Source organism: Oxyura jamaicensis, chromosome 1, assembly GCF_011077185.1.
Source record: "Oxyura jamaicensis isolate SHBP4307 breed ruddy duck chromosome 1, BPBGC_Ojam_1.0, whole genome shotgun sequence".
NCBI classification, from domain to species: domain Eukaryota; kingdom Metazoa; phylum Chordata; class Aves; order Anseriformes; family Anatidae; genus Oxyura; species Oxyura jamaicensis.
In genome coordinates, this window is record NC_048893.1 from 7538572 (window position 1) to 7562977 (window position 24406).

General features: G+C 36.7%; 1 long non-coding RNA gene across 1 annotated transcript; it reads right to left on the minus strand.

Moving 5' to 3' along the window:
- Window positions 1-13721: 13721 nt before the first annotated feature.
- LOC118176556 lies at window positions 13722-16693 on the minus strand. The gene is made up of 2 exons (XR_004755473.1): window positions 16435-16693; window positions 13722-14692 (listed from the first exon to the last, which is right to left on the minus strand). It is a non-coding gene; the product is annotated as an uncharacterized LOC118176556 (long non-coding RNA).
- Between the last annotated feature and the right edge of the window lie 7713 nt (window positions 16694-24406).

Consider the following 24406-nt stretch of genomic DNA (forward strand, 5'->3'; position numbering starts at 1 on the left):
AGAGTGCAAGAAGGAAATGTGTTCAGTTAGCAGACATAAGGGCTGTTTTCTATAGCTTTGTCAAGGGAATCAAAATACCTACACCTAGGAAGGTGCTGAGTGCTAAAAAGCCCCATTCAAATCAGATAGGCACACAGAAAATTCAAATGCTAGTATGCCTCGTCCACTTTGGTATGCAAAGTATTTGTCTTTAAAACAGAATATAGGCCAGATCTTCAGTAAGTGTGTTTCAAGCTAATCCACGGATGTTCATGTAGAGTAATTTGTACCCACTGAAGATCCATCTGCATGTTTTGCTATGCCAGAAGTAAAAGCACTGGTGTTCTGCATCCAGCCCAAGAGAATTAGCTATTTTTTTCAGGTGTGTTTTCATTAGTGATTTGGTTCAGCTCAGCAGTGCACTCCTTACATGTATCTCCTTAGCATCACCATATAGCACACATTGAGTATGGCTCTCCTAACACACAAACCATACTCCTTCTGAAAAGCATTACACCAGAATATGCATAACAGCATCTAATATGAGCTAACTGCTACCAGCCGTCCAGACCACAGCACCAGAGCTAGCCAGAAGTGGAGCAAGCAGAAAGTATGAAGTGTAGATGTCAAATTCTCAACATCACTTTGCTTTCATATTGGGCCTCACTGCTTGCTAACGTAGACCCACATACTTACTTTTTCTAAGATGAAAATTTCCTCAAAATCTTGCTTCAGCAACTTTCTCCTCTATTCCTTGCCCATTATGCGCAGTACATTAATCATTCCCTTGTGCTTATGTAAACCCCTGTCATCGTTAGAAACCAAAATCAAGCCAAAATAATAATAAGAAGAAGAAGGTGCCTCTGAACTATTCAACAAAATAAATAAACAGCAAGGACAGATCAGCAGCAGTGCATAAGGGAGTGTGACGAAATTAAGAGACATAGGGACCGAGTTTCCAGGGACTTGGAAGCTGTTAAGAGAGCAGTTTTACGCACCAGCCCCAAAGCAAGTACTGTAAAATTCCATTTGAATCTTTTTTTTTTTTTTTTTTTTTTTTTAAACTGGAAGCTCAAACACTGCCACATGCTGATAGTGATAAATCCAAAGAGGCACAACCTTTGCAAAGCAATTTTTATCAACACTAAGAGGTTGCTGCCTCAGCAGCCTAGAAAAGCAGAAAACGTTGAGCTTCCTGTAACACATATGCTAATTTTTGCTAAATTTTTGATCAAGTGGTGAATTTAGTGCTGTGTTGTAGAGTTTTACAGCTACTTTAAGTTCACTGTTAATTAAGGAATCATATTAAAGAGGCAAACAAACAAACAAACACAGTTAATAGTATTGAGCTCTTGGACAGAGTACTACAATTCCAAAAGGCCTTTCACATGATCCTTCTGCAGTGAGGGCTCTGCCACACAAAATCACTTTCACCAGCTGAAGGAACGACATTGGCAGAGGTCAGCTTGCTATAGTGCAGTGAAGCCAATCATATTTCAATCTTCAGTGCTATATGTTAGACACTGATCTCCACAGTTACATGCCTAAAAGGGCTTTTTCTCAGAGATACCAATCAGCTCCTAACATAATCAGTGGAAACTGTGGCTTCACCAGCCTCTGAAGATGAAGCTGCCTTATATTCATGTGCAGTGCTAGATGTGGTTTCCAGCCCCACAGATCTGACCCCACAATTTTGTGAACTGCTGCAGCAGTTGTACTTTGTATTTGTACTGTGAATAAAAAGTAGCTATGAAAATCATGAAGCTATTCATATGATCAGACAAAATAATTAAAAAATCACTTTCTGTTGCCTAGGCTGAGATGTTGGGCTACCATGTGGTTAGGTTAAGTCTCTGCTGATGTTTAGGTTAAGTCTCTGCTGATGTTCAGACACTACACTTAACTCCATTGCAATCTAGAGTTTAGCTTCCATATTTATCTCGAACAATATATGGCTCTGTAAGTTTGAAATAATTGGCTCTTCTGCTCTTGTCTCTATGACTCTCCATGTAGCAAGAGCACACTTTATTTATACTCACATGTCAATTTCGACACAATGAGATGCCATAGATCATAGTGAGACGGTATCTTACCTTATACCTACCATCATTCTAATTAAAACACTTTCATCAAGGGCCCTGCATTATTCACAAAACCTTCCAGAAAGTAAGTGTGAAATTTCCTGGCCCTAGTAGGCAACTTCTTTACATGCTTGAGACCCAAGTCCCCATTTCTTACTTTCCTTTTTGCATCTTCCTACACAAGGAAGCCAAATAGATCCTGTCTACCTTCAAAATTCTACTACTTCCCATATCTTTAAATCAAGATCTGAAACCCATAGCCTCCATTTTAAGCCCTCTCTTTGTCACCCACTCTCACACATGCAGGTTAAGGCATCACTTCTATAACCCCTGATACCTTCTGTATTCCTGCTGTCCCTCCCATGTCTGCCTCCTCAGTCACAAGCTTAAGTCCCCAGGTGGCAAAGCTGCAGAGTGATCACCAATTAGTTTTAACTTCACTGCATAGTATTGCTTTATTTATTTATTTATTTATTTTTCAGATGAAGACAAATAAGTCAGAGGTAAATCATCTCTTGATTTGTAAAATACTTTATATTTGGCTTACAGGTCAAATTCAAACCCTCCAAACAATTAACTGGGCAATCAGTCTGGGTCAGGTGAAGGATATTTGAGAAAGAAAATATCATTGAATGAGCTGGAAGATAGAAAAATTATTCTAGTAAATCACTCTCTACTCTTCTTTCCCAGGACTTCTTTGCCCTTTATCCCATGGTAATCTAACTAGATATCTGTCCTCCACGTGAACAGAATACTGACATCCTTCTCAGGAAATGATTTTCCATTTATATGTTAGGAGCACTCACTCTTATGTAGGCCTGGTCCCTAACACATGCTCCCACTTTTGTTAATACATTGGACCAAAAAGCAACAATGCATGCACCTTGAATATAAACATTTTGGTATGACTGGATGAGGACGAAAGACTGAGAGTATCTGTAAGAATATCTTTACCATCTTATATCTACAAGGTATCTTTCTTTGTCTTTTTTTTTTTTTTTTTTTTTTTTTTCCCCTGTATTTTTCTTTCTTCTATTTTTCAGTCTTTAAAGTATTAACAAGATTATAACATGCAAACATATGTAATATTGGTTTTGAGTTAGCAAGCAATGAGGAGGGCATTATTTCAGTTCCTACCTCAAAAGGCTTATACTAAACTTAAGAAATTTTCACTTGAAGGTAATGCTGATGTTTTAAAATGCTGCTGCTTTATAATGCTGCTGCAACACTGTCACCATGGACACAATATTATTTTTTTGGAGATGTTGGAGATGTAGGCAGCTGACATTCTAGCAGAGTCAGCTCTACATGTCACTGTGGCTCACAGAAATAAACTCCCAGCAAAAATGAAGAGCTCAATAAGAAAGAAGATACTTTTCTTTTCAAGTATGCTTCAGGAAAGAAAGAATTTATGAACACAATCAGTTTGGGAGTTATACTAAATAGCCAGCAGTGAATAGTAGTGACACATCTTGCAAAGACCCCTTTTCCCCAGTTACAAGCTATTTTTTCTCTTATTCAGTATGGGAAGTGACATGTGTGTTAGCCTATTAAGCTCTTGACATCTGTCTAGTACTGTGCTCTACTTTTCATGAAATTTAATTGCTAATATGACCGATACCCTAACATCGTACTTCAGTAGTTTGTGATAACCTAAATGAATTTAACATCCAAATGTATTAAATCCTGGAATGCAAGAGATGATTACTGCTGTGAGTGTAGCACAGAGAACTCCACAGAGCATCCATCAGTAATCCATGTGACAGCCTGGGAACCACCGTCTTTAGGTGATGCCAGCTGAATCTTGGAAAAGACTCAGGAAGGTGATTAAAGTGAAAAGGGATAATCAGTGCTTGACCAGGTCTAGTTAGCTAAGCTCCCTTTGCTCACAGTGGAGTCAGATAACAAGCACAGGCTGACCCAGGGGTCGTGCTGTCTCTCTTTTCATGTGGTGAAGACTAATTTGGACATCTTCAGAAAATTCCTACAGTAAGGTGGAGGGAAGTTGACTTTTACAGTTCAGAAAAGCACACAAGAACAAATAAATAAATAAATAATTTATAAATAATAATAGCAGTAGTATTAACTTTTTAGAAAAAAAAAATCTCTTATGAGCTTCAGATTTCACTTGTAGAAAAATAAAATGTAAATCAGAGTTAAGAATTTGGAGCTCTAAGAACAAATATATCTAAGCTACTGAAGAGGATTTAATTCTGGACCAATCTCTCTGAGACCAAGCAGATCCTGTTTTCTTGAGGAAAAAAATAAAAATAAAAAAAATAAAATAAAAGTTTAATATCACGTCAAAGCTGTGGGTCAAAGCTACAGCTGACAGGACAGGGTGCTCACCTCTTGCCTATAGATACACACTTGGATGCATTTTTTAGTTCTACACACTCTCAAGAAACTTGAAACCACAGGTGCAGCATAAAACAAGAGTTCGGAAGTGGTAGAAAGAGAACTTTTAAGCAATGTGTTATGGTTTCCCTGTTAACCAAGACAGCTTCTCCCTCTTGCCTTCACAGAGCATCACATTCAACTTCAGGTACCTAGAAGCAGTTTCTGTTGAAGTCAGTCACCTGCACCCTTTTCACAAATAATGAGTAAGAACTGGTGCTGATAGCATGCACTTTTTAAAATTTATACTAAGATTGTGCTGGACTAAAGGATTTCCAGAGGTCCCCTCTGACTTCACCTGTCCTATGATTGTGTGACTGAATAGATGACTGTAGAGGCATGTGAAAATGACTGGTGAGATAGATATCTACTCTCTAGGTATTTGAGTTAGGGTAGATGAACCCTTTGTGAGGTAACTTTTTTCATGAGGAATATCTTATGGACTTTCATGATCAGTACAGATACCTAGCTACTGATTTCACCTGTGCGGAGTGGGCAACACTTATTTATGTTTAATCTCTTGTCCCTTGAAATGCATTGTTGTTCTGGTTGTCCCTGTATGAATTCATCCTCATTTTTTCCCTGGTTTGGAGAAAATAAACAAAGAACCATGAGCTTAGTAAAAAGAATAAAATTTCTCTTCTGACTGGCTGCACATCTGATAGGGACCTTATTTATTTATTTTTAAGTATTAAAAGTCTACTGTCATTGCTTGCAATTTGTGAGCCCTGCCTGAGCAATGAACAGTTTGGACTTTCCTGAACTTGCATTTATTATTGTTAAATAGATTTTTGCAATGCCTGAGAGTTAATGCTGACATTGAGTCAGGTTTGTGATTTCATTTACTTACTTGATTCTCATTTATGAAGGCTTGGCCAGGTAGTGAAGCTTCTCTGTGCTGAAATAAAGCATCATTAGAATCAAGCAAGGAAGCAAAGTAAAATAAAGTAAATGCAGTTCACTTGCTTATTCATTTAAATTGATTTTTCCTTACTGGTTGAGAGCATCTATCAAAAGAAAAAAGACAAAAAGAAAAGAGAAAAGTACAGTTTGGAAGCAGATTTCTTACAAACCATTAAGAATTATGTGATCTACAATACCATTTTTTTCCATCAATGATAATGGCAATTTTTGCCATGGATTTCTACTAGGAGAAAAGAGAATGACAAGCATGAGAAATCAGACCAATAAAACAAATGTCAGCAGTCATAATTACTGCTTGCCAACTCTCAGAATTTCATCAAAGTATAGAAATCACTCATATGCTTAAAGCTTCTGGAATCTCATAATTATGAACAATTTATTTTTTAAAAAATAATCTTTCCATTCTGCATGACTGCAGAACAAAGCTCAAATCTATGGATTCCAACAGCTAAAGAAATAAGGCAAGCACAAAAATCTGAAATATGTTAGTTTCACACTGATCACATGAGTTTGTCATGCATTGTGTTTTCAGTGCTGATATAATTAACGATCTCATTTTGCACACCAGGGGACAGATTTGCAGGTCATAGAGATTGATCAAATACTATTGACTGCAGGACAGCAGCTGAACTAAATTGATTTACAACAGTTAAAAATATCACTTGTAATTAAGAACTGTGATTTTAATGTATATTTTAACATGATAGATATGCTTGCAATTCTCCGATATTTTTCTTTTCATCTCATATATCTCTTCCTGTTAGTTTTTTTATGCTCAAAACAAATATTCTCTTTATTATTTTTTTTTTGTTTGTTTGTTTTGTTTTTTCTTCATCTTGTGCAGACAGGAGATTTGTTTACTTTATGAAAATATGCTTGCTTTTTCACTAAGAACTTAAAATATTTGCGCTTGAAAATTGCTTCAAAAAATTGCAAGTGATGAAGTTATCATGTCTCAAGAAGCTGTAATCTGTGACGGATCTGAGAGGTTTTTTGTTTGTTTGTTTGTTTGTTTTTTAATCTATTCTGGAAGTGTCAGCTATTTAGTGTCTCAACTATTTGCTCAAACTGCTATTCCTGCCCCACAATGTCTCATAGGAGAAGCAGGAGGAACTTGGTTCTGTGTCTCAAGCAGGCCAGTTTTCAGTCTAGTTTATCAGCTCAAGAAGTTAATGAAACTGAATTTATGCTTGTACTCAAGAATATGCTTTAGATGATGTCATGTACTTGTGGACATGGTCCTGACTTAAGCTAATTAGACCTGATTAGGCCATTTGCTATCTGTCAGTAGCCTCCATATGTGCAGGATGTGACCGGGTAGTAAACATATCTGCTGGTGGGCCTGAGTCTAGGGGGAGAAAGAAAAAACCTTTAAGATCTGATCCATTTCCTAATCCTCTAGTTCTGGATGATGGAATGGAGTGCACCCAGTTTGCTGATGATACAAAGCTAGGATGAGTGGCTGATGCCCCAGAGAGCCATGCTGCCATTCAGAGGGACCTCAACAGGGTTGGGCCGAGAGGAACCTCATGAAGTTCAACAAGAGCAATTGCAGGGTCCTGCACTGAGGGAGGAGTAACCCCAAGCATCAGTACAGACTGGGGGTTTACCTGCTGGAGAGCAGCTTTGCAGAGAGAGACCTGAGAATCCTGGTGGACAGCAGGCTGACCACAAGTCAGCAATGTGCCCTTGTGGCCAAGAAGGTCAATGGTACCCTGTGGTACATTTGGAAGAGTGTTGCCAGCAGGTCGAGGGAGGTGATCCTCCCTCTCTACTCAGCCCTGGTGAGGCCGCACCTGTAGTTCAGTGCCCAGTTCTGAGCTCCCCAGTATAAGAGGGACATGGAGCTACTGGAGCGAGTCCAGAGGATGATGAAGATGATCGGAGGATGGGAGCACCTGTTGCATGAGGACAAGCTGAGAGAGCTGGGCCTGTTTAGCCTGGAAAAGAGAAGACGGGAGATATCATCAACACATAGAAATATCAGAAGGGAGGGTGTTAGGAGGTTAGAAGCAGACTCTTTTCAGTTGTGCCCAGCAACAGATGAGAGAAAAGAGGAACAAGCTGAAGCACAGAAGGTTCTGGCTCAATATGAGGGGGCACCTCTCTACTGTGAGGGTGACGGAGCACTGGGACAGGTTACCCGGAGAGGTTGTGGAGTCTCTTTCTCTGGAGGTATTCAAAACCTGCCTGGATGTCATCCTGTACAATGTGCTCTAGATGATCTTGCTCAGCAGGGTGTTTGACTCAGTGATCTTCAGAGGTCCCTTCCAACCTGTGATTTTATGATCCTGTGCTTAAACTGAGATTTAAAATTATGTCTTTGAGTTATGGTGGAATGACTCAGGTGACAGCTACCTCCATGCCTCTGCTGATGTGTTTCTTTAAGTCACATTAACTTGGATATTTATAATTTTGTAAATGTGCTTACAGGTTGTTTCCTTTCATATGTGTCACATTGAGGCTAACTAATATGATGTGAATTCACTAGGTATAACAACTAAGATTGCCATAGGTAATATGCTTTCTCTTAATTTTGGAAGATGCCAATTAGATGTTTCCTACATAAATATGCCAGCACTCCTGACCAAGGCAAAATCTCCTTCTACACTGAAGTAGTAGAAGTATTATAACATAATAGTAAATGTATAATTACATAATGTGCAGCAGATCACAAAATGTGGCGTTTTTTTGTTTTGTTTTTTTTTGTCCCACTTGAAAGACTCTTTAGGTATACAGGAAATAATGTCAGAAAAGATATTTATTGGCATAAAAAGTCTTGTTAAAAGTTTTTCATTTGTAAGTGCAACATAAGAAGCTTGATTTCCCAAAATAATGGTGTTACTTTTTCAGTTGCTGTATCGGTTTTCATTAAAACATTACAGAAAACATGGTTAAGAGTCAATCATTTTTAATAGGTTTATAGATTTGTAGAGTTAAAAAACTTCATATAATATGAGGACAATAAATAGTGCCAAGATACGAAATACATTAAAAAATTGTCCAACTAAGGGAGAAGAAAAAGCTACAGATTTACTTTTTTTTTTCATAGTGCAACAATATTTTGGTCAGCATAGAAATTGTGTTATGCATCTTATATACTCTTCTAGAATTGTCTTTAAGTCCATAGCCCAAGGCTGGCATTAGTTTTCTTTTTTCCTTTTTTTTTTTTTCTTTTCTTTTTTCTTTCTTCCTCCAGATTATTCTCATTAACATCAATTGTAAATGTATAAAAATGAAAGAGTGCTGCTCCATAGACAGTCATAGAGACTGGGAAGTGACAAACAAAACAATGTTTGCTAAAGAGCAGACAATCAAGCAGAAGTGACAGACAAGTCCAATTACCATATGCAAATGAGAATACATTAATTATATAGTATAAGGGAAAAAAATGCCATATTTGTCAAAAATTCTGCTATTCAGAACTGATTCGCTATCTGGATGAGACCTATGGAGTTCGAAGTTTTATGAACCTCTGCATCACTTTTTACCACTGAAAAAAAAATAAAAATAAAAATAAAAAAAGTATTGCTCCTCAACTCAGTTTATCCTATGGTTTAATGTTTAATGCTTTGCTTTTCTGTTTCTCCACAGGTAAAATGTTGAGTGCCTTTAAAAATAAATAGCATATTGCCATTTTGAATCCTGACTAGTCCATCTACTTTGTTGCTTCTACCCAGAAAACTGCAGATGCTTCAGGGAAGATTCAAACAATCCTGCAATACATTTATTTGCCTCAAATGACTTTCTTTTTTTTCTTTTTTCTTTTTTCTTTTTTTCGTCAACTATTCTGGATGAACTCCAAGACAATGCCATAGCTGACTTGAATATGGCAATGGCTTTGTTCCCTACCTTCAAAATGTTGGCCTGTATGAAATGTGCATGATCATAGCATTTTGCTGGTGACAATAGATGAAAATGTACTGAAATGCACTTGCAATTGGTGTGCATTCATCAGAGTTTGATGCAGAGTAATCACATCTGCCACAGCCATCTACTTTTATTTGGCAGTTGTGAGTATCTGCACCAATGACATCCATCTACAGTGATTGTTCTGCTTTACCCTTTTCCACAGTCCCATGAAGCTAAGTGATTTCCTGGAAGAATAAAAATATGCAGTCCTCTACGGCTTGCCTACATATGGAAGTTATTAGGAAATAAGCAAGGAGATGAATTTAAAAACTCATAGCTATTTTACACTACATCTGATATAAAGGCTCGTATTCTGCACTTCTGAGGGATATTGAGTTAATCTTCACAGAAGCAGTGGGCACACTTTCAAAATTGCTTTAAGCCCATTTAGGTGGGGCTGTTGTCATAATTCTGCTGTCTCTTAAGTGTTGGTCAAACAGCAAGCCAGATCAGAGAATTTCCTTCCAGAACGCTAAACCCCAACCACAGAACAATGTCTTTCCATCTAGAGCCATTCTCTTACTTAAGTTGCTAATTGGGTGTAAAAACACTGGGACTCACCTGAAGAGGAGAGCAGGGAGGAGAATGAATGGCCAAAGGCAGCAGTGAGATGGGACAACCGAGTTTTCTGGCACAATGTTTTCAGCTGAAAATGTCTGTGGAAGCCAAACGTAAGAATGGCAGCCATAGGAAGGGGAATGAAGACACTATCCATGTCATCTGCTCTTGACATAGGAGTTTAGGCATGCAACTTGAATGTCAACTGACAGTGGTAGATTCCTTTACAGAAGGTTGCTGAGCACTTGGGCTTGTGCTCTGAATTACCTCTTAGAGAAGCTCATTTATGTCCATTGGCTATAGGAAGCCTCAACAGATAAGACAAAGGTAGATTGTTGTTGGAAAATAAATAAATAAATAAATAAACCGTTATTTAGTGCTATTGTCTCCCACACAGAGTACTTATAGCACTTGTTTTAAAGTTAGTTTTGACAGTTTGGTCAACAGGGTTAGCTAATTGTCATAGTAATTACCATTCATTGTGGCAGTCACAAGTAAATCTCAGTTGCTCTAAACTGTGTGTAACTGATTAAGATGATCATTGATTCAGCGAGCTTATGGATTTAAGAAAGTCAGTGAATGGCTAATGGAGAAGAAAAGCAATTTTCTAGGAAATTTTCTACCCAATTCTTGTGGAAAGAGTTTTAATGTATTCACCTCTTCCTCGTGATTCTCCAAGCTTTTAGTCTCCAGAGCAGAATTGTGAAAGCTGTACAGTCTTGTTTAGGAAGCTGCTGTCAGTGCTTTACTAGTAGTGCCCTAGCTGAGCATATTTCACTATATGTGATGGCTGTATTTAGTAAAAGCAATCATGCTGACAGTCTGCATGATGGAAGTCCTAATCTGTGCAGTGTCATGCACTATGCATCACCACAAGGGAATCTCTAGTGACTCGTTATTAATGAGAGGGAAGAAGTGACATTATTATTATTTATGACTTATCCTGCTCCACAGATGTGTGAGGCACTTTAAAAAACAAATAAAGATGGAATCCCTGCTGATAACCATGCAAAGAAGCTAGACGCAGTTGTTATCCTCATGACTCCTACTGCAAAGTGTCTAAAGAAAGTAGCTGGGTAGCAGTGAAGGCAGGTCCATCTTCTAAATCTGTCAACAAGTTCTGGGTGAATGAAGAATGGAAAGCATTGTAACCATCTGAATAGACCTAATTCTGCTTAGTATTTCAGTTACGTGTATAGTATATCCAGTCTAGTTAGACCCTCCTTCTCTGATCCTGAATTAGGGCTTCATGCACAAGTGAAGAATTAACTGCTAGGCTTATTTTTCCTGCCTATACAAACCGAGATAAATGTATTATTTTCCTACAACACAGAACATAGGAAAGGAAGGAATGTTCTGACTTTCTCTGACTTTTCTTACTTGCCAATGTGTATTTTAAGGAAAAAGAGCACATTCAATGTAACAACAATGGAAGGAGGAAGAAAGCACACAGTAAAGATTAACATGCAGGTATTATTCTAAAAACTAAGAATGAAATAATGAAAGAATTGCCATTATTAATAAAAAGAATACTTTTATCTTTTGATTTTGGGGCATCACCATATTTAATTTTGCCTTTTTTGGTTTCATAGTGTCTAAAGGTCCTGAGCTGGGTCAAGGGCAGTAACAGGGTGACACAAATATTTGCATGGGACAAAAGCCTTTCAATTCTTGCTAAATTTTGCTCTATAAGTAAATAAATAAGTAAAATATGGTCAGCATACCACAACTGTTTATCTCTCTGGCTATAGGTCATATTTTTTTCACCTTTCTTTCTGCTTCATCACCTGCTTCTACTGTCATCCTTCCGGGTTTGCAGCTATGAATGAACATCCTTACTAACTTGAAGCTGTATCAGCTCCAGGCATAGTGTGTTGCACATGAATTGTTAAGTCCCAGAATAAAAAGGAGCCATGAAACAGAACCTTCAAACCTGTTAATGCATGCTTCAGTTCTTCACCTCCTTCATGACCAAAGCCTGTTATGTTACTTCCATTTGACCAGTATGTTAGCTTTGGTCTGAATGAACATGCTACCTCCCTCACCACTAGCAGAAAGTGTTCAACATATTTCAGTAGTACACAGAACGAAAAAGAAAGATGACAAGAGACTCAAAAAGTCATTCCCAGCACTTACTATTTTGGCATATCTCATGTGGGAAACCTTACCATGGATCCATCTGTGGGATCAGTAGTTCTTCAGAAAGCTCATTGGATGGGAGAAATCCATAGCTTCAAAATAGGATCTTCAAGCCCTAAACTTATTCCCTAATTACGGAGAAAGTTTTCTGGTGTTCATGGCATGCTGCAAAATGTATCCATTTATTCAGTCAAGTCTTAACAGAATGTTCTTAAAAAAAATCTCTTACACTTGGCTTGTTTCCACTCGGTTTCTAAGAACACCTTGATTTATTCACATTCCTGTAAATTTTATAAAGCTAACACCCCTATCCATACCCATTTTAGCTTCTTATAATATATATTGCTATGGCTGTATCTTTACTTCATTTCTTTTTATGTGATATTGCAGAACATCTTGCAAAACATCTGGCAGTAAATGGTTTATATTTTGAAGCTATTGTTTTGCATGAGGAACTTTCAGAGACATTAGTAAGTTTTGGATAAATGTCATTGTTAGTGCACAGCATTTTGTTCTACTGTTATGGCAGGATTAGAGAAATTTCCTCATGAAACCAAAATCTTGAAAGCTTTAGGGTTTTCTCTTTCCTAGCCAGCATGAATGATGGTTATAACAGAAAGTATAGGTTCTAATTTTGCCATAGCTTAAGTTTGCATAAATTTCTTCTGGTTTGGGATGAAGGAAGGATGTTATTTTCAGAAGCACATACCCACTAAAAGCATCAAATGGTCCAAGGGAATAAAGTTTTACTGAGCTTGGTGAAGTTATGCTGATCTATTACTACAAACTAACAACCATTTCTGGGCAATGCAGTAAAACTGTATATAGTTAAATCATACCATAGGTAGTGAAACCAGTGAAATTGTTTCATAAAACCCATGAAAAAATGTGATTGCTAAGTATGCTTAGACGTTACAGCAGGACCAATGGGTTTCTTAGGTCATGAAAAAGCATGGGCATGACATTTTATGTTTTTATGTTTATAAGTTTTATGACATTATTAAAGAAAAACACATGGAGAAGCTATTTAAATTAAAACAATGGAATACAAACTTTGCAGTTGTACAATGTATTTATTAAATGTTATAAAGTGCTTTATATAAATCTTTGAGGTCTTGCAATACAGAAATTATTTGGACACCACTCAATTTTCAGTGGTGTTCATATCCAGGATTGTCCCCTCTTCCAGTATTTGAGACAGGGCAGAATTTATCAAATGTATTCAGATCTTAGTGGTATGAAATGGTATTTCTATCCGTCTAGACCTTGCTTTCAAAATATGGGTACTATCAGATATGGAAATATAGGATAAATTATATATTTTTCCTCACAATTAACACATGACAGCACAAATGGAATTAGAACCAAAGAAATCAAACACAGTGGATCATGATCACTTGACTCATGGCTTCATAAGGATTAACATCAGCAGTCACAGAAAGGTTAGTGAGTGGCACAAACACGGTAAACCAAACACAGCAAGCCATCTCTTCCTCTAGTGTAAAGTGAAACAGTTCTGACAGAAATAAGTACAGTAACAACATAATAAAGTAAAATCATCTTCTGTTTAGTGTCTCTCTTTAGCTTCTCTTTCAAAGTTACTGTAAGGTATACTAAATGCAGGATGAGACAGAAAATCTTCAAATAGAAACGGCAGAAAACAAGAAAGGAAAGAATCCTTTAAGTTCAATGTATATTTTTCAATGCCTTTTTTTTTTTTTTTTTTTTTTTTTTCCTTTTGACAAGCCTTAGGCTGGAGCTTTGATCTATATTTCAGTCACTAAGGTCCCTTATCAGAGAAAACACAAGAAAATGAAAGTGATAGATACAGACAGAATAACAAATAGATGGACCCTGAGTCACCACAGAGTGATTCTTCTGCACCTCAGTATCTCTTAAGCATAAACCCTATCTGGAAACTCCATCTGCAATGGGAACATATGGGAGAGGGAAAGAAAGCTTTGCCCTGAGGGGCTAAACCAACTCCCACTGATTGTCAAAACCTTTTTTTGATATGTAGAAGTCTGTTTAGCCTTAGCTTCAAGAGGATAAAACCATAACATGTAATGTCCTAATGTTCCCTGGATACTATTTTTTCTGTTCTTCTCCCATCCAGCAACACAAGTTGCTTCTCTCCACATGCCATTTTTGGTGTATGCATACACCTGACTAACTTCCAGGAATTATTTATAGTTGTGTAGTGTAAAATGTGTAGATCAAAACTCTATCCAATTCAATTGTCTGTCTCTGACACAGGCCAGGGACAGATGCCTAGGGGAAAAGCAGGGCCAGAAAGCAGTGTTTGTCCTTCATGTCCAAAGGTTTTCATGCTAGACACTTCCTGAAATGGAGGTGATAGCTCAGTATCTAGTCACCTCCAGAGGATTCTCCTTCTAGGAGTATGCAGGTACCTTAAACACAACGATATTAATAGATTCTTTCAGAAATGTTTCACACTCCATGTGAGGAATGACTTCATTTTGTCTGTTTTGAACTTACCACGCAACAGTAAAACTCATGACTTTAAGATCATGTGCTGCAGGTTGATCCCTGTTTGTCTCCTCCTTGTCATTCTTACTCTGGGCCACCTCTTCCCTAGCCTGAAGAATCCTGTTCTGCTTTATAGTTTCTTGCACAGATGACATCTGTGTCTTTGATCAGCAATTCTGCCCCTGTCTGTGCCTTTTCCATTTCTACTCTGTCTGAAACAGAAAGACCAGAAATGTGCATAGCATTAGAGATGCAAGTATGCCATAGATTTATACACCAGCATAATAACATTTTCTATTTGTTCTCCATTCATTTCCTGATAATTCCTGACATTTGATTTGCTTTCTGACTCTTACTCAATTCTGAGCTGATATTTGTATATAACTATTTATTATATCCCCAATATCTATCTCTTGAATGATAATAGTCAGCCCAGAGTTCATCATTTTGTGACTAAAGCTTTATTGCTTTTACCTATGTGCACTACTTTACGTTTATACACATTGAATTTCATTTGCCATTTTCTCTCAGTCATTTAGTTTTGTACAGTCTTTTTGCAAATCTTTGCAGTCAACTTTTATTTTACTAACACAAGCAAGTTCATGCCATCAATAAAGTTTGTGTCCTCTCTCTCTACGCCTCAGAGACTAGTGCATTTTCCTGGTGTTTTCAGGCAGCTGACTCAGGGCCATAGCACTAAGCAAAAACTGGTCTACCTTAGCCTTCCTAATAGAAATATTTGCCCTTTATGCTTTCAGAGCTTCCTCCTTAGTTTTGTATAGCTGGCTATAGGCCATCATCTTTTAATCTACTTTCTCAATCATTTTTTAATTATTATTATTATTATTTTTCTTATTCATTCTTATAGACCATCATCATAATTCATCTCCTTGATCTTGCATAGAATTTTGAGATGAAGTTTGGAATAGATCTAGTTCACAAAGACAACAAAACTTCATTCAAAATAATGTTCAGCTCAAAGGAAATTAACAAACTTAAATACAGTTACATTAAAACAAACAAACAAACAAACAAACAAACAAACAAACAAACAAAAAAAAAAAAACAGAAGTGGTACAGTATGCTTAGCTACCACAGTGGATAACCGTAGCTAAGGCACCTTAGTTTTTGTAGACAGGGGTGTACAATGAGTGATGTGACCAACAACATATCCAGTCACTTGGCTTTCTAACACAAATGGCCAGGAGCACACTTCCACCTGTGTCAAGAGTGAATTCTGAGGAATGTACAGAATTTGTCTCTTGTGCTTGCTTCGGGATCCATGATAAAATATCTTAACATCCTTGACATGTCAAGACCTCGCTTGGTCACAATAACTCTCAAGCATAATTTCTATGGAAATTCGATGCTGCTTCTCTTTTCTCTTTTTATTTTTATTTATTTTTTTTTCTCTGCCTACATTCCACCAACCTAGAAGCTAAAAGAGAAAAGGTAAAATCTGTCTAGAAAACTCATATACCACCCTCCAAAAGGAAATTAAGATGTAAGAAATCTTGTTAAAGAATTCAGCCATTCCATTTATTAGATGAGCTGGTGAGTTCCACTGCACTGCACTTACTACACCACTTAAGATTATTTTTGGGGTCCTTCATAGTTGTCTCAGCTCTTAATAACACGTAGATTTGCCTCTCCAACTAATATGGTTCATTTACTGAGCTCTTTTCCTTTCAGTCTATGTATAAATATGCCATTATATTCTCTAAACCTTATTTAAACTTCCTGAAGAAAAGTAACAACAAACTTCCCACCAGAGCTAGCAGCAGATTTCAATGGAGCTGCTCATGAGTATGGACACTGCGACTTGGCATGGACAAAAAAACACTGGTGTGTAGGCTACTGCACCATTTACCTCTTTCTTCAGTAAGAATAGAACATTATTCCTTCTTCCTTTTTGCTATCTCCTAGCGAGATTTTAATCCATGTGAAGTCTAACCTCTCACTCCATGGTTACCAAGTTTCCCGTAGAATTTCTTGTAAGAGTCTTTATCAAAAGTCTTTTGAAAGCCTGAATTAATTTTATCCACCATTTCTCCCTTATTCACTATTTTGTTAACTCTGAATGAGTGTCAGCAGCATAGAGAGAGGAACAGTTTGGCCTTTGAGAAACCCAAGCCTTTAGTACTATCAAGTTGTGTACATTAAATTAATCTGTAACTCTATCTTTAATGTTTTTCTTGACTATTTTTCTTGCTGTGGAGATATGTCCTGCATATCTATTAAAAAAATATTGTGTCTGGCACCTTATGAAAGATTCAGGCCACCTTGGCTATAACCCAGTTGGCCGTGGTAGCAGGTCTTTATTTCAGATTTTTAACAATAAATTGTGTATAGCTAAAGAGCAATTCAGCTACTTCATTATTTATTCCTGCAGAGCTCCCAGACAGCTAAGACACAGAAGTAATGATTAATTACTATGTAATATGTTGTGTTGTTGCAATACATTATTTTTTTTTTTTCATTTTGATTTTGGGTTCCCAGAGAATATCTCATGCTCGCTTCATCTTGAGAGCAATACCTATTTAAGTTATTTTTGTGAACAAAAATTTATGGTAAATCACATATGTCAGTGCACTTTTTGCTTGGCTACTTTTTGATAGGGTGCAATGAATGCAATTGAATCACCATGTGAGAAGGAGTTGAGGGGCCAAGATGTCAATAGGGCAATAGGCAAAACACAGGCACAAGATATAGTCAGTATTGTGCTTTCATTAGAATATGGCTGTGAGGAGCCTGAAATACTGAGATTCAGCTCAAGCTATCCAACTGCCTTGCAACCCTTTCTTAGGCAAGCCATTAAGCCTCTTTAACTTAATATCCATGGCTATGGGTGATAATATTTGCCAACTTCCTGAACATGTTGTGAGGAATAATTAAGTAAATTTTTGAAATTGTTCTAATTATGTTAATTGCAGAGCATAAAATCATTTTCTTCCCCCAGGAGAGGTGAGAAGAGGAAAAAAAAAAAAAAAAAAAAAAAAAAGAAAATAAATACTTCATATTACTGAAGAGGGCAAATTATTCTCTTTGAGACTGAGCCAAATATTGCCTAGCACAAATTAAATTTACTTATAGCCTGACATACATTTGAGTGAAACTGGTATAATTTCTCTGAAACTAATGAAAAACTCATTTACACCACCTGGAGCTCTGGTTCTTTTAATTCAGTGAAGTTACTCTGAATTTATGTGGGTGTAAACCAGAACTGCATTTAGTTCACTCCTAAGATATAATACTCTCCTTTCCTATTCCTGTGATGGTTCGTAGCTAAAATAGGCTGTGGGATACTGCCATGAATGAAATGAAAAAAAGAGGAGAGGGGAGGGGAGGGGAGGAGAGAAAAAGCTCTCCATATTCAGGGAAAATATTTTTTGTTATTTATTTCACCAATAGCTAGAAATCTACTTGGACTTCTCTTTGGCATTGTCCTAGGCACAGTAACAAACTAACTAGATAGGAGGATGTAGAATCAATATTATGTTTAGCTTTTTTGCACTCCTCTTCCTCCTGCAACTCTGCTAAACTGCTTACTGAATGATGAGGCAGGGATCTGGGGCTCCTGGGCTCATCTGGCTAAGAAACCGTATACTGTAGCCTAATTCCCTGTACCCCTTCAATGTTTCTTTTTTTTTCTTTGTGCCAAATAAAGCTGAATGCAGCACACAGATAAAAGGAGAGACAATGCCCTTCTCAAGGAGCTTCTAGCAGAAGCAGACAACTTCTAATGAGGAAAACAGAGGAGAGGTAGCGTGCCTGAGCTTGTGGGCTAGACCAGAAATAGAAAGTGAACCAGCAGCTCTTGAGATCCATATGCCCATTTGCCATTACACTGTGTTTTGTAGGCAAAACACAGCAGCTAATGATACCTTTCTTTGTTGGGTGCTGGAATTTTTGAATACTGGTGCCTCAGGATTAATTGCAGCCTTTGGAAATGCTTCGTGTTATCTCTCTGTTACAAGTGACGATGATTTGTTTCTGCTTTAGAAGTTTGGATTGGTTTATTTGAAATTTTGTGAGAGTAAAAGAGTTTAACAGAGGTAAAGAGGAAGAATTATCACTGTATATTAAAGAAAGAGTTATCACCAGTAGTCATAATAGCAAAAGGAAGGATTATCACTAGCGAAAGCTCAGGAGGATTACTTGGGATTCAGCAACATACAGTAAACAATCTTTATCTCTTGCAGAAAGTCAGAGTGTATTTTACAATATATTTGGCTTCAGTGTTCCATGAAAAAAAAAAAAAAATCAGATGCTTTTTAATGCTGTAATTTAAGTTTAGTCATTCTTAATCTTAGAATTAACTTAATATTCAGTTGTCATGAAAACAGGCAAAGAAGCTGTCTATGAAAGGAACAAGAAAAAGCATTGTAATTTCATTTCAATCTAGTTCCAATTTTACATGTTTTTATCACCACCCACTCTGCAAGTTATCAGTAGTTCCATAAGAGGCAGTAGAGATGTATAATCATGGGGATAATGTACATGACATCACCTAAAAAAAAAGAAAAGAAAAAAAAAAAAAACTAGTTTGCTAGTTTCAAAAGCTTCAGGTTTAAGTTAAACACATCTTAAAAACAATAATTAGTTTTAAAAGAGAGGAAACATGAAAACATGGGAGAAAACTTTTAATATTCTGCTGGAGATTACTTAGATACCATGAAGAAAGGCAGTCTATAGCTTACTGAAAAGATTTAAAAGGCCATGTAAAGGCACTGAGCTTGTCTGTAACATGATGGAATTGCCTGAACTTATATTAGTTTTGCCCCTGGAAATTTATATTCATATTTATAGTTATAAATATATAATCAGATTTATAAATCAAAAATATCCTGAGACAAATTCTGTGCCAATTCTTGTCTTCAAGAATTTATCAGTGGTACATTCCAAATCATCCTCTGCTGGAACTGGGGAATAAGAGTGATGTTCTGTCTTCTTTCACACCTTTTTATTAACTTTGACCAGTGACTATATGGAGACATAGTATGACTGCTTGTAATACATCTCCCTTGGAGTTAACTAACATGCAGGAGTCTTGTGTCCCTGATCAAGGTGTCTCCTATTGGACAGAATTCTTGGTTATTGCAGAAGAAAATTACCTCTATTCTAAGTACTCTTCTAGTTATACATTCCTTCTGGCCTCCAAGTTAAGAAAACACGTTATGAGTTTGTTTTGACGTCAATATTTTGCAGTCATGCTATGGTACTGAAAATTAGGGCTGGAATTACTAAGATGGAAAACTGTGAAAGGTAAAATTTGGGATTCTGAGCTGTTCAGGATCATTAAGTAGGGTAATTAACATTGTTTGCAAAAACGATTGAAAGTTCATGCAAACAACTACTTACAAACAAGTATATTACTATGTTTAGGGAACTTAGCATCTCTTGATTGAGGTACAGATGAACCATATACAAAGTTACCTCTCCAACACATCCAGTAGTCTCAAAGTTTACATGGAGGATCATGTCAGGAATATAACAGTGGAGATGAGGTAGTCTTAATTCTTGTTGAAACTTCAGACTCAGCTGAGTTGGTATAATAAATCAATAGTGACTACAAAAAAAAAAAAAAAAAAAGAAGTGTGTATGAAGATAACAGTAGCAAACAAGACTAGTCATTGTCCTCTCAAAAGCAGAAAGATCTAATTTTCCTCTCACATGTTATACCTACAGCAAGAAATCTGGCCATTTTACATGAGAGGTGATTATGTCATGCAGTTTAGGAAGGCAGTTTATACTAACAGAACTGCTTCCCTATAGTTGTTCCAGTAAATCCATGTGAAAATGTTTTTCCTAAAAGACATAGGACTAGGTTATATCAACCTAGGTTTTCAGTCTTAACCAAAGGTCCTGTGCAGATTTTTCAGTAGCAATACATCAGCTTATTCTGCCTTTATGTACAGGTGACTCAGAATGAGCAAAACTTTTCCATTTTTTCCATAATATATAACTGGATTTTGAAGAAAATCATTGTAAAAAGTCCATTTTCAGATGTGGCTCAGTGTGTGGCTTGAGCATGCAGCAATGGAAAGCCAGCTCTAAGTGAGGCACAACAGGAAGCATGCAGGCAATGAGATTGTTCACATCCTAAAGGCAGTACGCAAGACAGACCACATTAGCAAGTACATTTCTCCTTTCTGCTGGGAACTTTACTGGAACCAACCTTTGAAAACATTTCGGCTTTGACAGTGCATATTTTCCTAATAGAGTTCCATTTCATTGAAAATTGTACAAATTGTTCTTTAGTGGCAGCTTGGCTGAGAGGACTCCATCCTCCAGCAATATCTAAGCCCCTGCTCAGGTAACAACTCTAATCTGTTTCTAGCTTGCAATTCCTTAAAAATTTGTCTTATAATGTAACTTCTTTTCTTTAGCCTCAAGGTCAACTAGGATTGTATGTCATGACTAAACCGTATGACAGACCTGAATTTACTTATCCCAAAATTTTCAAGGTAATTGGATCAACGCTGGTGTCAAGTGGGCTCTCTGGCAGCCTTAGCCTGCACAGCAATGTTAAATCTGCTAAGCAGTGTGAAGATATAATCATGATAATAATAGTATAGTATAATCCCTATTGAACTAAGGTGTTCTGTTACACTTTTGACCCCTGTACACTTACACTGCAGCAACAACCAACCCCTTTCACAATATTTCAGGAGCCAGGAAGAAGTATCTTCCTGGCTCCTGAAATATTGTGAAAGGGGTTGGTTGTTGCTGCAGTGTCCTTGATGTGCACTTCTGGAGGCTGAGCCAGCAGGTGCTGCAGTGCTTGACAATCTTCAAATGCTTCAATGCTCTTGAATAGTTGATATATTTTGTAGCCTTCCTTCTGCTAAGAGCAGTTTCAAAAATGGGAAACTATACCCAACAGCAGTTATCAGACATGTGATGGCCACTGAGTCACGTCATGTTGGCAGTATCTGTTTTCCAAATGACAAACACAGCCTGGGTCAGGTAAACTGGAAAGCTGTAGTTGTCATTGCTGTGGAAAGCAGCAATGTTATTTGAGGGCAGAACTTTTTCTTGTCAAGGATGACAAAGGTGTTTTTACCTGTTATATGTCAACATGTCTCAGATCTTTTTACTGCTTGGCCTACACCTTTCTCAAGGAGTTTTGCTAGAATAAGAAATTCTCTTATATCTTTGATCTCTGCATCATATATTAAACAAAATGACCTATGCTTTCTGATGTTCAGCTGGACTAATGAAGCATTTTTAATGATCATCATTGTTCTCACACATGTAAGGATCTTTAAATGCACTGTCACAGAATATTTCCTCATTCCCTAGGTTTTTACAGATAAATGTTTCTGGTGTTTACCTTTATCTTCCACTGTAATATCTAAGATTAAGAGATTCATGGAGTAGAGGAATGATCTGTAGTTGTAGATGAAAGGTTGTTTTGGAGCAATATGAAGTGTTCCTACTTCATTCCTGACATGTCTTCTGTCCATAACATTCTGTATTATATCTTTATCAAGAAATAGATTCAGCATTGATTGCTCATGGCAAAAGAGAGAATTAGAGGTTAATACCAATAGCAGGTGACTGTAAACTAGGCTGTGATTTCCACTGTATACCAATAAGTCTGCAGTATTTTCTGCCCCTTTGTCACATGCTTTTAAAGTGGAAAAAGTGGCTTGTACCATTCCTTTGAACTTGCTTGCATGTGAAGTCTGTGGGAACAGAGACTCATTCTGCTAAACTCTGTATGCACATACACTTTGATTAGTCATGCAAGTGCTTCTGTAATCTGTGGTGGAAAACAATACACCAGTGCAAGCTATAATATGGAATACAAATACACACATCTAAAACACAAAAATGCAGAAGTTATTTTATGCAATACAGTGTATTTCATGGCTGACATGATGATTAATAGATACTACTATGATGATTCTATGTTGATGCATAGAGTATCCACTGACAATAAATAAAGGCATTAGAAAATCACTGTGTTAGCTTACTGTCTTTGAAATTAATTTCAGCAGTTGTCATGTATAGCTACATTAATTCCAGCAGATGACATAAAGCATAAAGAAATTAATTTTACTTCATTGGAATGGTATAAGAGCATGGACGTGGTCACATTATTTCAACTCAAGTTAATGAGCATTAGCTCTTTAAGTCTGTAGCACATATTTTAGAGATATGTTCATATTATATATCTTCACTTTACATGTTTGCACTTTTATTTTTAGAAAAACTATTCAGAATATCTACAGCTTTCAATAATAATTCTCTTTTTACTTAGCAATTTGATATATTCAACATTCATTAAAGAAGATGTTAAAAGGTTACTGCTGTAAATAAAATGCTAGTTGGATTTGCAGGAAGAAATGCTTGCCACTTGAAAATATAGTGCCTCTGAAGCTAAGGATTTTATTGTTATTTTTAACTATGAAATGACAGTTCTGAAAATGTACAATAAGAGATCTGCTTGTATTATATTATCTCTACCATATATATATTTTATACATTATCATTCAATATAATTGAAATGACAAAATGACAGTTCTGAAACGACAACTTGAAAATACCAGGTTTTGGTGTGTGAGTTTTTTTAGTTTGAAAAAAAGTTATGTGATTTCTACTGTAAAGTTTTTGGGAATTTTATTTTTTCTTATAGACTCAGAATAGATTTATTTATTTATTTATTTATTTATTTTCATGCCCTATGTGATAAAGTAACATTTTACTAGTTGTTTCTGTAAAAATCTCTTTATGTAGAAGTTGTATAATCGTATATCATGCAGGTTCCCAATCAGTGCCTCTGTAATGAGTTATGCTAACATTAAAGGTAAGGCACAGCTCACAGTAGAAGTCAATAAGCTTCTCTGGAAGACTGCAGTGCAACCAAAAAGCAACTTTATGGATCTGAGGGCATCACAGTGAGATTGCAGAGGGGTAGTACTTCCAGTCTGCAATAACTTGCTTAGGAGACATAAGGGAATGAGAGAAGAAGGGATTGAAGGGAATGTGGGGAAGGAATAGGGAACAGACAGCTGTACTGCATGGGGAAGGAGGAATAAACAAACGACAGCATGTAAACCTGTCTTGGAGCAGACTGGGGGGTTGTAGCTTACAAAAGAGTGAAAGAGTTTATGGTAAAGGTCATATCTACTATATTGGGATATATATTTAACAAAAATAGCAGGGATCATGTATACTTATGAATTAATCGCTGGACATGAAGAACTGTAATTCTGCTATAACATAAACAGATAATGACCCTACTTCATCTTTCAAAACTCTCACTATTCTAGTCTATGTTAGCTGGTATCATTATGCTATACTGTTACTGGGCAATCAACCATATAACGTCTTAAAAAACACACGATCAAATAGATATTTTCATGTTAGTTCACCGTTGTTTTAAGAAGAATGTTTTTCTCTGTCAATAATCCTTTTAGTCACAGCTGTTTAGCCTAGTGAAATGAAACAGTTCCCAATATGCTGAAAGTCTGTCTACAATTAAATGTAATCAGTTTTTAATTAACTAGAATATTCAGTATCTCAGAAATACCCTTTATGAAGTTTTATTCAAATGAGAACATGGATTTCTTTTTGAAGTTTAGGGCTCATAGAAAAGGCAGCAGAAGAGATGATACAGATAAAATGAACTTCAGTAGAGAAAGGCCGATTCATGCATAGAATCTACTTAAATGTTAGTCAAGTTATGTAATGTGAAATGGACCCTGAGCTAGACTTTATCTGTGTATTACTTTGATACACACAGTTGCACAACTATTAATAGTTATGTTGCATCATCATATTGTTATTAACTGTTACAGCTAATGCTGTAATTGAATTACTGTGTATAGCAGAGTTTCAGCCTCCTAAAGCAGTAAACTCACAGAGCTCCAAAATGTGGCATCTCCTGGGTGGACTGAGTGTCGTCTCCTAGAACA